Below are 15,391 nucleotides of genomic sequence, written 5' to 3'. Positions count from 1 at the left end.
TCTTCTTTTGCGGTGTGTTTGTCGGGACCGATGAATTGTGGGTTGATGATCAAGTTTATCTATGAACAATATTTGAATCTTCTCTGAATTCTTTTATGTATGATTGGTTATCTTTGCAAGTCTCTTCGAATTATCAGTTTGGTTTGGCCTACTAGATTGATCTTTCTTGCAATGGGAGAAGTGCTAGCTTTGGGTTCAATCTTGCGGTGCTCGATCCCAGTGACAGAAAGGGAAATGACACGTATTGTATTGTTGCCATCGAGGATAACAAGATGGGGTTTATATCATATTGCATGAGTTTATCCCTCTACATCATGTCATCTTGCTTAAAACGTTACTCTGTTCTTATGAACTTAATACTCTAGATGCATGCTGGATAGTGGTCGATGTGTGGAGTAATAGTAGTAGATGCAGGCAGGAGTCGGTCTACTTGTCACGGACGTGATGCCTATATACATGATCTATACCTACTAATAAAGCAAGGTGTGTTTCACCAAATTTTTAATCCGTTCACCCATATTATTATTGTTGATGTTCTAACTGAGGTGGTACTAAATTTCTCGTTGAAAATATTATTCGGCTGCGTTGTGTTTGTTATTGGGCTCCTGGAATATTTATTGGGCCAGGCCATGTTTACTATGTTTTTGTGCTTGCCGTGAACTGACCACAGTTGGGCCTAAGAAAACAAAGCACAGCCGGCTCGATCTCCTCTTTCTTCTTCTCTGACTCGGTCTCCTCTTTCTTCTTCTCTGTGTGCCCGCCGTCACCGCCGTCGCCCGCCGCCCGCAGCCATCCCGCCCGCCGTAGCCACCTTCGTCGCAGGGATGCAGACCAACATCGTGTCACCCCAATCTCGCCCCTCCCAGCCGGCTAGATCTCCTCTATCCTCTTCTCTGGCTCGGCCTCCTCTTTCTTCTTCTATGCGTGCCCGTCGTCGCCGCCGCCGCCCGCCGCCGCAGCCATCCCCGCCCGCCCCCACATCCATCCCCGCCCGCCGTGGCCACCTCCGTTGCAGGGATGCAGACCAACATCGTCTCGCCCCAATCTCGCCCCTCCCTACGTCCTCGAGCTCCCCACACATCTCGGATTCGAAGAAGAGTGCATGTTGCACGGGGTCGTACGGTACACCGAAATTGATGCTATAGGAAGGAACCCCTCGGCCACGATTAGATCGCATCGCAAGTTTCTTGCCCGACATCGCCGTTCCTCTACACCATCGATTTCGTTGGAGATCCGTCTGCAGGTGCTCCACCGCCCGCTGGAATTTCGCCTGGCCTGAGGTACATACTATAGTCTCATCAGTTTATACATCTATCATGAACGGCGATGATTACATGCCTCAAGAAGTCAATTCTGCCTGATGGTTTCTAAATAATGGAAACCAGAAGGAAACTTAAGCATGTCCCAGAGATCTCACATTTGGTAGCACCAATAAGGATGAATAATGGTCTGACAAGTAGTTAAAATATGCACCAGATAGCTACTGGAGGGCATCATCTTTTCCATGCTTCCTCATCCAGATTCGGGTAGCATATCAGCTAAGAACTATCTAATCTATACATATAGTATGCACTTTTTAGGCCTGATAGATTAGCCAAAATTAGGCTACCTGGAGATGAAATATATACACACCAGAGAACAATGATTTATCTATGAATATGTATTTATATGCACACCAGAGAACAATGATTTATGTATAGCACTGGTCTTACCAAAATAAACGAAAACACAGAGATCTTTTCAATTCTAAATCAGTAGGTTGAGGTCAGTGCTATATGGTTCCACTCTACTGAAGGTGGTCTTTATAAGTATTTTACATCTGTCATCAAGTACTACTCATTAATTCTGTATGTTTTTAGTACATGCTCTGTAAGCTTTAAACATGTTAATGCCTAAAAGGGTCACAACATTGCTTTTGCATGCCCTTCAGTTTTACAATTGAGTTGGCTACCTGAATTTCCACTATGTTAATTCTGCAGCCTTTCTTAGCACTAAATAGAAGTAAACCAATAGATACAAGTAACAGAAGCAAGGCTTTCTTAGCATGAGCAGGAGGCTTCTATTTAAATACAATTTTCAATGGAAGTAGTTTCTCTGAATTTGTACTTATTTAATTGACTATTTTCGTGTCAAGATCCAATAGCATGATGTTGGTTAATGCTTTATTACTATTTCTTCTAACAAAACTAATATATGTTTTTAGAAAAACAATGACTCGACGTCGCCGGGTCGCAGCACAAAATTCGACCAGTCCCAGCAAAAAAAAGAACAGTTACAGCAAAAAAAATCTCCGTCGTGGTCAGAGGTACTATATGGTTCCACTCTATGTCTTTGTAGTTATTTGGCTGAAGGTGTGCATTAGTGGTTGGTTGTGATTGCATGTTATACCAGCGACTAGAACTTGACGGAAATTTGCTAGAGGAGTTGCAACAGCCTTGATCAAATATGAGTTTTATTATTCCTTCTTGATTTTAGACAATAACAGTAGAGAATCTAAATCCTTGTACTGTAGCAGTACCTGTAATAGAGCAACTTTTCTATGGAAATATACATATAGTAAGTTTTCATATTATACCAGTTAGAAGAAATTGGTACAGGAATTGCTTCAGTCTTGATCAAGTATTTTATTATTATTCCTTCTTGGTTCAACTTTGTAATAATCCCGAATATGGTTTGAACAATATGACTGGAACGTTTAACTATTCTTTTTCTTGTCATTGCAGAAAATGGATGACAACACTGAATTGACCATTGTTGAGGATTTTGATAACCGACCTTAAAAAAAATGTATGGAATCCAGTGTTTTGGATAGGTTCAAATAAGTTCAAATTCTTGGGTGGGTTCAAATATTTTGTCATGAGAAGTCCATATGTTCAGTTTTGGGAAAGTATACCTGCCGCTGAAAGAACAGGGAAAAGACCGTTTCATTTACGCCAAGGTTGCCCTGATGCTGATCACCAGCGGGGCGTTGCCAGTAGCATGCCGCCTGGCCAGCTCTGCAACTACACGGTTAAGGAGGAGATAGGTGAGGTCGAGCCTGAGATCTGTAGCATGCATGACTGCGTGGACATGGCGGTGGCCATGGCCCGGTAGCGGTGTTGATTTCTGTGTGTAGGTTTTTTTTGGTAGTGACACCTATGAAGAAGGTCACCAAACATAACATGTGCTTCTTACTCTGTGTATGGCTTGCTGTCAAAACACCAAACATAACATGTGCTTGGTTAGTTTAGTCAAGCCATTAGTTGTCTATAAGTACGAAATTGTAATGTGTGTTATGATGTTTCAAGTATACTACTTCTCTGTTTTCTCGGAAAAAAGTATACTACTTCTCTTAAGAAGGTCGGAGCCAACGAGGCATCACATAACTGTGTTTGATGCATTCTTCAGGTCGAGGGTTTGATAATGGACATAACACAGCTACTGGAGAGGAGATTAAAATATGGAAGATAGTAACAGAGGAGGAAGCTGAGGCTGGTAGATCAATTGAGCAAGAGTCCCGTACCCAGGTGTGTTTATAATGGAGCTGTTTGTAAGATCAATGCTGCATGGATGGTTGCACTCAGAGTCTCTGTAGTTATTTAGCTGAAGGTGTGCATGAGTTTGAGCTATATATTATTTTTGTAGTTTTAACTTTAGAACCATGAAAGTTGTCCCTTTTTTATAAATAACTTCATGTGGAGAAATATTGTTTTTGAGGGAAACAAGGTCAAGAATTCGCATTAGTGGTTGGTAGTGGTAATATAATAAGTTCGCATTTTATACCAGCTAGCAAGACTTCACAGAAATTTGTTAGAGGAATTGCAGCACCTTTATCAAATATTATTTTACTTATTCTTTTTAGTTTTAGACAAGAACAACAGAGAATCTCAACCTTCTACTATTACAGTACCTGTAGTAGAACAACCGCTAACTCAAACTTCAGAGAAGATGGGCATGCATGACTGTTTTGGTTGCAACTTCCAACAACAAGTGCATCATATTTGTGTGTATCCGGCAGCTTATGCAGCCCATAATTAGTTTCCCGGCAGATTGATGATTGGGAGAAGTACATGGAATGCCCCTGTATAGGTGCGTACTGAATGACGATTGGGAGTTTTCTGAAGGTTAGAATTCCAGCATATTAGTATCTTCATTTTCCAACAGACTAAAAGGATATAAGTTTTGGCTGTGTGCCCATTTGTGTGTGCACGTGGGTAAAAGATCCTTGGAGATTTTCGTTTTTTAGATCTCTGATGCACCTTGAGCTAGCAATCCAACCTACAATATCATTCGTATGAACAAAGCTCAAAAGAAAATATTCTGAATATTGTCCTGACATTCTTGTGAATCTGCACCTCAAAGTTTTAATTTTTGCAGCAAACAATGCAGAGAAACAAGAGTAACAAGTACGGAGTAATAGATCGTATAAATGTATGGTGGTGATCAGTCATGGTCCAAGAACGACAGGGAAATTAAAACTAAGCACCACATGCCTGTATAATAGCAGAACTAGAGCAAGAGAAGAATGTTGGCTAGCAGGTCGACAACGACGCCTGCTAAGGGAGCATCCACACGTGCATCCTTTTGCCACTGCCGAAGCCCCCTATCCTCGAGCTTGACAGGCTCGTGTGCCATCCTGGACGACGTCCTCGCCATGGCCCCAAGCCTCGCAACCACGTCGCCAGCTGCCGCCAAGCTGAGCATGTTGGCAGACCAGGATGAGGACAACCCATACCGCACCCAAGGTAGTACTTTCAGTCATGCTTAAAAGCAAGTTTTTTTCTACGAAAACACAACTTTTGTTTCTGGGCAGCATGTTCCTCCCGGGTATCAACAGTGTGGAACTTTGAACCAAAGGGTGAGGGAGCTAGCTCCCTTACTGCTGTTTTATTTGATTTTCCTAAGGCATTACATACATAATTGTAACCCGGCCTAAGCTTCCTAGAAATACATACATCTCGCTAGGAAGTTTGGATATGTTCTAACTCTTCTCAGTTAGGATTAGCTAGATATATTCCAACTGTTCTCAGTTTGGATATGCTCTAACTCTTCACAGCGAGGAGTATATATTGATCTTAGAAATTTGTCAGTGATGTAATGTTTTGTGTACAAGCTGATTCGTCTTTTTGGTGACATCAGGTTTTTAGTAGATGAAGGAGAAAGTCCGCGCCAAGAAGACCATTATGATGGATTCAAGAGAATCAAGAGTGAAGCATCAAGATACGATAAATATGTCGATGACAAATATGCCTACCGAGACACGAGTGGTTTCAGATATCTTTGGTTGATTAGGATTTGCTCACATAGAGAAAGGATGGCCACATATATATGGTAGTTACTTCCATGTCACAAATGTGTTCTTTCAGTGGGTATTGCACAATCACGTTGAAGTTTCACAACAAACACATTTTCAGTGTTGCTGTCATGTCATATATCTCTACAGTGTTTGATCACAATTTAGACAATTGATCTGATGTTGCTCATCTTTTCGTATAATGTCTTCTTTTTCCAGATTTACATTTCCATTCTGCGGGACGAACTATGCTTTAGCATGTTGATCTATTTTTTAATTTTCATGTTTCTATATACTTTTGTCCTAGCTTAAGGACCTTGGCGATTCAAGAGTTGTAGGACATGATACATACTGTCAGTGTTAGTAGGAGCTGTGAGCGTTAGCCCCTTGTCGAGTATTGCATATTTAGTATGTGCAAGTCTGCTAGGCCTTGAGATATGCTTACTTATGGTGATAGATCTTTTTTTCCCCGTTGCAACGCACGGGCCTTTTTGCTAGTCATACCTAGATATTCTCATAACTATGCTCAATTCTATCAATTGCTCGACGGTAATTTATTCACCCACCGTAATACTTATGCTATCTTGAGAGAAGCCACTAGTGAAACCTATGGCCCCCGGGTCTATTCTCCATCATATTAATCTTTCAATACTTAGCTATTTTCATTGCCTTTTATTTTACTTTGCATCTTTATTTCTCTTTATCATAAAAATATCAAAAATATTATCTTATCATATCTATCAGATCTCACTCTCATAAGTGACCGTGAAGTGATTGACAACCTCTTTATCGCGTTGGTTAAGAGGTTCTTATTTGTTTGTGTAGGTGCGAGGGACTCGTGTGTAGCCTCCTACTGGACGGATACCTTGGTTCTAAAAAACTGAGGGAAATACTTACGCTACTTTACTGCATCACCCTTTCCTCTTCAAGGGAAAACCAACGCAGTGCTCAAGAGGTAGCAAGAAGGATTTCTGGCGCCGTTGCCGGGGAGGCTTACGCAAAGTCAAGACAAGATTTGGACTCCCGACAACGAGCCATTTCTGGTGCCGTTGCCGGGGAGTCTACGCAAAAGTCAACATACCAAGTACCCATCACAAACCCTTATCCCTCACATTACATTATTTGCCATTTGCCTCTCGTTTTCCTCTCCCCCACTTCACCCTTGCCGTTTTATTCGCCCTCTCTTTCCGTTTGCCTCTTTTTCACTTTTTTGTCGCTATGGCTAGTCCTTTATCTACTCCGCTGTCTCCCGAGAATGAAGTTCTTAATTTTAAACAAAGAAAGGGAGAAAGTCTAAAAGATGCTTGGTATAGAATCTATAACGCTCAAAATAAATATGCTAGAAAGCAATCTACTACCATTTCACAATTTTTATGTAGGCATCACCCCTTGGCATAGATATATTCTTGATACCATTACCGAAGGAAACATTTTTGGTAGCCATACGTTTGATTCTTATAATGCTATGATAGATTTGTTTGGCTCACCACCTCTTTTGGTTAATGGAACTATTTTAACTTTGGAACATGTGATGCAACGGCTTGAAATTATTGAAAATAAAATTGCCACCGTAGAGTTGATTGAAAATTTGGATAAAAAGATCCATAATCAAATTACCCAATACGGATCTAAGATAGGAGTTGCTCTTAATTTTTTTAAAGAAAAGGAACCTATGGTTAATGAAAGGATAGATCAAGATTCCACTAGAATTAATAAAATTGAGGATATTATTACTAACCTAGGATCTGCCTTTTCTTCCGTGAAAAACACTTCTTCCAATGCTAAGCTTGCCAAGTTAATGTATGTTCCTAAGAATAAGGGTGAAACTTCTAGTAAAGGGAAGGCGGACCTTAAATCCATAAGTGTTCACCCTGATCTTTTCGCTATCCTTAAGGAACCTTTTGCCACAAGAGATTTCTTTGATTTCGTGCCTAGAAGTTTGATTATTAATAAAAAGAAAGAAACCCGTAGGGGTGATAGGCGCCTTATTGAAGAATTGCCTACCAAAGATGGCAATACCTAGATCTATCCGTGTTTTTATGCCTAGCTAGGGGCGTTAAACGATAGCGCTTGTTGGGAGGCAACCCAATTTTATTTTTAGTTTTTAGTTTTTTGTTTCTGTTTAGGAATAAATCTTTGATCTAGCCTCTGGTTAGATTTGTTTTTAAGTTTTAATTAGTGTTTGTGCCAAGTTAAACCTATAGGATCTTCTTGGATGATAGTTATTTGATCTTGCTGAAAATTCCAGAACTTTCTATTCACGAAAACAATTGTTAAAAATTACCAGAACATGATATAATATTGATTCCAATTGCAGAAGATCAATAAACAAATTATTTAGGTCTTCCTATTTTGGCTGAACTTTTAGAGTTCCAGAAGTTTGCGTTAGTTACAGATTACTACAAACTGTTCTGTTTTTGACAGATTCTGTTTTTCGTGTGTTGTTTGCTTATTTTGATGAATCTATGGCCAGTAAAATAGTTTATAAACCATAGAGAAGTTGGAATACAGTAGGTTTAACACCAATATAAATAAAGAATTAGTTCAATACAGTACCTTGAAGTGGTGTTTTGTTTTCTTTCGCTAATGGAGCTCACGAGATTTTCGGTTAAATTTTGTGTTGTGAGGTTTTCAAGTTTTGGGTAAAGCTTTGATGGAGTATGGAACAAGGAGTGGCAAAAGCCTAGGGATTCCCATGGCACCCCAAGATAATATAAGGACACCAAAAAGCCAAAGCTTGGGTATGCCCCGGAAGGCATCCCCTCTTTCGTCCTCATCCATCGGTAAATTTACTTGGAGCTATATTTTTATTCACCACATGATATGTGTTTTGCTTGGAGCATCTTGTATGATTTGAGTCTTTATTTGTTAGTTTGCCATAATCATCCTTGCTGTATACACCTTTTGAGAGAGACACACATGGTTCGGAATTTGTTAGAATACTCTATGTGCTTCACTTATATTCTTTGAGCTATATAGTTTTGGTCTAGAGCTTCACTTATATCTTTTAGAGCATGGCGGTGGTTATATTTTATAGAAATTGTTGAACTCTCATGCTTCACTTATATTATTTTGAGAGTCTTAAATAGCATGGTAATTTGCTCTAATTGTGAAATTAATCTTCTATATTGAGTTTATTGAATATCATGAGAAGTTAGATACTTGATAAGTGTTTTGAGATATAAAGGTGGTAATATTAGAGTGTGCTAGTTGAGTAATTGTGAAATTGAGAAATACTCTTGTTAAAGTTGGCAAGTCCCGTAGCATGCACGTATGGTAAAAGTTGTGTAGCAATTTTGACACATAGGTGTTCTTTTATTGCTTTCCTTATGAGTGGCGGTCGGGGACGAGCGATGGTCTTTTCCTACCAATCTATCCCTCTAGGGGCATGCGTAGTAGTACTTTGCTTCGAGGGCTAATAAACTTTTGCAATAAGTATATGAGTTTTTTATGACTAATGTGAGTCCATGGATTATACGCACTCTCAACCTTCCACAATTTTCTAGCCTCTATGGTACCGCGCATTGCCCTTTCTCACATTGAGAGTTGGTGCAAACTTCGCCGGTGCATCCAAACCCCATGATACGATACGCTCCATCACACATAAACCTCCCTATATCTTCCTCAAAACAGCCACCATACCTACCTATTATGGCATTTCCATAGCCATTCCGAGATATATTGCCATGCAATTTTCCACCGTTTCGTTTATTATGACACGCTTCATCATTGTCATATTGCTTTGCATGATCATGTAGTTGACATCGTATTTTGTGGAAAAGCCACTATTCATAATTTTTTCATACATGTCACTCTTGATTCATCGCATATCCCGGTACACCGCCGGAGGCATTCACATAGAGTCATATCTTGTTCTAAGTATTGAGTTGTAATTGTTGAGTTGTAAGTAATAAAAGTGTGATGATCATCATTATTAGAGCATTGTCCCATGTGAGGAAAGGATGATGGAGACTATGATTCCCCCACAAGTCGGGATGAGATTCCGAACTAAAGAAAAGAGAAAAGAGGCCAAAGCAAAAAAACAAGAGAAGGCCCAAACAAAAAAATGAGAGAAAATGAGAGAAGGGACAATGCTACTATCCTTTTCCACACTTGTGCTTCAAAGTAGCACCATGATTTTTATGATAGAGAGTCTCCTATGTTGTCACTTTCATATACTAGTGGGAATTTTTCATTATAGAACTTGGCTTGTATATTCCAATGATGGGCTTCCTCAAAATACCCTAGGTCTTCATGAGCAAGCAAGTTGGATGCACACCCACTTAGTTTCTTTTGTTGAGCTTTCACATATTTATAGCTCTAGTGCATCCGTTGCATGGCAATCCCTACTCCTCTCATTGACATCAATCGATGGGCATCTCCATAGCCTATTGATTAGCCGCGTCAATGTGAGACTTTCTACCTTTTTGTCTTCTCTCATAACCCCCATCATTATACTTTACTCCACGCATAGTGCTATATCCATGGCTTCCGCTCATGTATTGCGTAAGAGTTGAAAAGGCTGAAGCGCGTTAAAAGTATGAACCAATTGCTCGGCTTGTCATCGGGGTTATGCATGATGAGAACGTTTGTGTGACAATATTGAAACATAGCCTAACTATATGATTTTGTAGGGATAAGCTTTCTTTGGCTATGTTATTTTGATAAGACATAATTGCTAGGTTAGCATGTTTGAAGTATTATTGTTTTTATGTCAACATTAAACTTTTATCTTGAATCTTTCGGACCTAGATATTCATGCCACAATAAAAATGGATTACATTAAAAAGTATGTAAAGAAGCATTCCACATCAAAAATTCTGTTTTTATCATTTACCTACTCGAGGACGAGCAGGAATTAAGCTTGGGGATGCTTGATACGTCTCCAACGTATCTATAATTTTTGATTGTTCCATGCTATATTATATTCTGTTTTGGATGTTTAATGGGCTTTATTATACACTTTTATATTATTTTTGGGACTAACCTATTAACCGGAGGCCCAGCCCAAATTGCAGTATTTTTTGCCTATTTCAGTGTTTCGCAGAAAAAGAATATCAAACGGAGTCCAAACGGAATGAAACCTTCGGGAACGTGATTTTCGGAACAAACGTGATCCAGAGGACTTGGAGTCTACGTCAAGAAAGCAACGAGGAGAGCACAAGGCAGGGGGCGCGCCTACCCCCCTCCAGGCGCGCCCTCCACCCTCGTGGGGCCCATGTTGCTCCACCGACATACTTCTTCCTCCTATATATACCTACGTACCCCCAAACCATCAAAGGCATCCACGAAAACCTAATTCCACCGCCGCAACCTTCTGTACCCATGAGATCCCATCTTGGGGCCTTTTCCGGCGTCCTGCCGGAGGGGGCATTGATCACGGAGGGCTTCTACATCAACACCATAGCCTCTCCGATGATGTGTGAGTAGTTTACCTCGGACCTTCGGGTCCATAGTTATTAGCTAGATGGCTTCTTCTCTCTCTTTGGATCTCAATACAAAGTTCTCCATGATTCTCGTTGAGATCTATTCGATGTAATCTTCTTTTACGGTGTGTTTGCCGGACCGATGAATTGTGGGTTTATGATCAAGTTTATCTATGAACAATATTTGAATCTTCTCTGAATTATTTTATGTATGATTGGTTATCTTTGCAAGTCTCTTTGAATTATCAGTTTGGTTTGGCCTACTAGATTGATCTTTCTTGCAATGGGAGAAGTGCTTAGCTTTGGGTTCAATCTTGCGGTGCTCGATCCCAGTGACAGAAAGGGAAACAACATGTATTGTATTGTTGCCATCAAGGATAACAAGATGGGGTTTATATCATATTGCATGAGTTTATCCCTTTACATCATGTCATCTTGCTTAAAGCGTTACTCTGTTCTTATGAACTTAATACTCTAGATGCATGCTGGATAGCGGTCGATGTGTGGAGTAATAGTAGTAGATGCAGGCAGGAGTCGGTCTACTTGTCACGGACATGATGCCTATATATATGATCATACCTAGATATTCTCATAACCATGCTCAATTCTATCAATTGCTCGACAGTAATTTGTTCACCCACCGTAATACTTATGCTATCTTGAGAGAAGCCACTAGTGAAACCTATGCCCCCCGGGTCTATTCTCCATCATATTAATCTTCCAATACTTAGCTATTTCCATTGCCTTTTATTTTACTTTGCATCTTTATTTCTCTTTATCATAAGAATACCAAAAATATTATCTTATCATATCTATCAGATCTCACTCTCGTAAGTGACCGTGAAGGGATTGACAACCCCTTTATCGCGTTGGTTGCGAGGTTCTTATTTGTTTGTGTAGGTGCGAGGGACTCGTGCGTAGCCTCCTACTGGATTGATACCTTGGTTCTAAAAAATTGAGAGAAATACTTACGCTACTTTACTGCATCACCCTTTCCTCTTCAAGGGAAAAACCAACGCAGTGCTCAAGAGGTAGCAGTGAGATCGTGGGTGAATAGATAAATCGTATCGTGGGATGCAGAACAATTTGATTGGCAAAAGCCGAAAATTGAGATATGAATATTTTAAAGTGTCATTCGCAAATTCTTCAGCTGACAAGGACATATTGAAGATTTTGAACGGGTTTCAAATAGAACGCACATGAAGAATTTGTGAACATAGTAGGTTGAGTTTAGCATAGAGGGGGAAGGGTCCGATCACATTCACTTAGCAGAAAAGTCAACTTGAAGAAATAGCAATAAGTGAATGCTGTAGAGGACAGACAACTCAAATAAATATATAGTCAATGAAGTACAACAACGGAAAGAGTGAAGACTCTGCAAAGTTGAAGAATGTGAACAACTGAGGAACTTGAAAAATTGAAGAAAAACTCAAATTGAAGATTTTCAACTATCGTTGGTTGCGTGACCCACCATATAAGAATGATGATTTCAGACGCCGCCTACAATTGTCGTAGGGCTCTGAGAATCAAATTCTTCGTTAATTTCTTCACACTTATAGGGTTAGTCTTCATTGATTGAAGAAAAACGTTACTTCGTGTGTTTCACATCTAAGTCATCAATTTTGTATAAGTGTTAGGATATGTGTCCTTTTCAAAGAAATTCGAAGATTGTAAGATATTTAGCTCACACCGCAACTTGCTAAATCTCTTCTCATCCAAGGGCTTAGTGAAGATATCGGCTAGTTGTTCTTCAATCTTCACGTGCTCGATAGAGATGTCGCCCTTCAACACATGATCACGAAGAAAATGATGACGAATCTGGATGTGCTTTGTCTTCGAGTGCTAAACTGGGTTATGAGCAATCTTGATGGCACTCTCATTGTCACGGTAGAGAGGCACATTCTTCATGTTGATGTCGTAGTCCTTGAGGGTTTGCTTCATCCATAGCAATTGAGCACAGCATGAACCAGCAGCAATGTACTCAGCTTCAGCAGTAGAGAGTGATACGCAGTTCTGTTTCTTCGAGGACCAACATACCAAGGAAGGCCTGAGGAAATGGCATGTGCCTGATGTTGACTTGCGGTCCACACGATAACCAGCATAGTCGGAGTCTGAATATCCAATGAGGTCAAAATCTGAGCCCTTGGGATACCATAATCCAAGTGTTGGAGTGTGAGCTAGATATCGAAGAATATGCTTCACAGCCTTATGGTGTGATTCCTTTGGTGTAGCTTGAAAATGGGCACACATGCAAACACTAAGCATAATATATGGCCTAGATGCACATAGATACAATAAAGAACCAATCATGGAGCGGTATACCTTTTGATCGAAGTCAATACCATTTTCATCAGCGCTTAGATGGCCATTTGTGGGCATAGGGATTTTCACGCCTTTGCAATCTTGCATGCCGAATTTCCTCAACACATCCTTGAGGTATTTCTCCTGAGATATGAAGATGCCGTTGTGCTGTTGACGTATTTGAAGACCTAAGAAGAATTTCAATTCTCCCATCATAGACATTTGATATTCTTAACTCATCATATAGGCAAATTCATCACTGTAATGTTGGTCAGTACAGCCAAAGATGATATCATCAACATATATTTGGCACATGAATAATTCATCATCATAGGTTTTGGTGAAAAGAGTTGGGTCAAGTGAACCAGGTTTGAAGCCTTTCTTCATGAGGAATTCCTTCAAAGTATCATACCACGCCCGAGGGGCTTGCTTGAGGCCATAGAGGGCCTTATTGAGTCTGAAGTCCTTGTCAGGATGCTTTGGATCTTCAAAACCTGGGGGGTTGAGCAACATATACTTCTTCCTCAATCTTACCATTGAGGAATGCACTTTTCACATCCATTTGATATAAGATGATATTATGATGGTTAGCATAAGCAAGCAATATGCGAATAGCCTCAAGTCTAGCAACAGGTGCAAAAGTTTCATCGAAATCAATTCCTTCAACCTGTGTGTAGCCTTGAGCTACAAGTCGTGCCTTATTCCTCACCACAAGGCCATTTTCATCTTGCTTGTTGCGGTAGATCCATTTGGTGCCGATGATATTGTGCTTGCGAGAGTCTGGTCGCTTGACAAGTTCCAGACATTGTTGAGATCAAATTGATGTAATTCCTCTTGCATCGCTTGAATCCACTCAGGCTCCAGAAATGCCTCATCTACTTTGGTGGGCTCTGTGATAGAGACAAAAGCAAAGTGCCCACAAAAGTTAGACAGATGTGAAGCCTTTGAGCGTGTGAGAGGACCTGGTGCATTGATATCGCTGATGATTTTCTCAATCTGCACTTCAGTTGCAACGCGAGGATGAGCAGGTTGACGACGTTGAGTCGGCTCGGCATTTTCTTCAGAGCCATTTTCCTCAGGTGCATGATACGTCTCCAACGTATCTATAATTTTTTATTGTTCCATGCTATTATATATTCTGTTTTGGACGTTTAATGGGATTTATATACACTTCTATATTATTTTTGGGACTAACCTATTAACCGGAGGCCCAACCCAAATTGCTGTTTTTTTGTATATTTCAGTGTTTTGAAGGAAAAGGATATCAAACGGAGTCCAAACGGAATGAAACCTCCGGGAACGTGATTTTTGGAACAAACGTGATCCAGAGGACTTGGAGTGGACGTCAAGCAATCAACGAGGAGGCCACGAGGCAGGGGGGCGCTGAGGGAGTCCTGGACTAAGGGGTCCTCGGGCGTCCGGTCTGTTATCCATGGGCCGGACTGATGGGCTGTGAAGACACGAAGGCCGAAGACTGTACCCGTGTCCGGATAGGACTCTCCTTGGCATGGAAGGCAAGCTTGGCGATCAACTATGAAGATTCCTTCCTATGTAACCGACTCTATGTAACCCTAGATCCCCCCCCCCCGGTGTCTATATAAACCGGAGGGTTTAGTCTTGAAAGGATATACTCATTACCATAGTCATACAGGTTAGGCTTATAGGGTTTAGCCATTACAATCTCGTGGTAGATCAACTCTTGTAATACTCATATTCATCAAGATCAATCAAGTAGGAAGTAGGGTATTACCTCCATATGGAGGGCCCGAACCTGGGTAAACATCGTGTCCCCTATCTCCTGTAACCATCGACCTTAGACGCACAGTTCGGGACCCCCTACCCGAGATCCGCCGGTTTTGATACCGACATTGGTGCTTTCATCGAGAGTTCCACTGTGACGTCGATGATCGGATCGATGGCTCGCCTTGTCCTTAAAGACAACATCACCTCCTGGGGAGTACTGGCCCCGGGCCAAACCCTCCGGCTAGGCGGCTTTACCATGATTGCTCGTTCGGCCGTTGAGCCGACGATGACCTCTCCGGCCATCGAAAATCCCCTTCGCATCAACTCCGAACACTCCAAGCAGATGGATCCGGCAGAATTTTCGTCCTTGAACGAGCTCCTAGATCGCATCGCCGCTTTGGGAATTGCCACATATTATGATCGGATCGGGCCTAAAACCGATCAAGGAGAAATCAAAACTCCACCGATCACCCACCAGATAGCGGTAATCGAGGAACAGGACGGCGAGTCTTCTTCTATATCGAAGACGGACTATGTTCGGATCGCCAGTGAAAGGATGCGACCGGCCCTCCAAACATAGAATCGGACGGTGGTCCTAAACAATCAGAAGATACTCCAGAGCCCGGACTGTTGAGTATGGAGGGTCTTC

The 15,391-nt window shown here is 41.0% G+C and overlaps 1 long non-coding RNA gene across 2 annotated transcripts; it reads left to right on the top strand.

Moving 5' to 3' along the window:
- Positions 1-678: 678 nt before the first annotated feature.
- Positions 679-5,475, top strand: LOC109747735 (uncharacterized). Of its 2 annotated transcripts, none has more exons than XR_012201638.1 (6): positions 679-1,280; positions 2,204-2,305; positions 2,724-2,787; positions 3,388-3,506; positions 4,357-4,724; positions 5,119-5,475. It is a non-coding gene; the product is annotated as an uncharacterized lncRNA (long non-coding RNA). The 2 variants fall into 2 exon arrangements; XR_012201637.1 differs by having other exon boundaries at positions 2,724-3,025.
- Positions 5,476-15,391: the final 9,916 nt, after the last annotated feature.

This window comes from Aegilops tauschii, chromosome 1, assembly GCF_002575655.3.
Source record: "Aegilops tauschii subsp. strangulata cultivar AL8/78 chromosome 1, Aet v6.0, whole genome shotgun sequence".
In the NCBI taxonomy this organism is placed as follows: Eukaryota; Viridiplantae; Streptophyta; class Magnoliopsida; order Poales; family Poaceae; genus Aegilops; species Aegilops tauschii.
The sequence above is the reverse complement of the archived record's forward strand: the minus strand, read 5'-3'. Positions and strand labels throughout refer to the sequence as shown.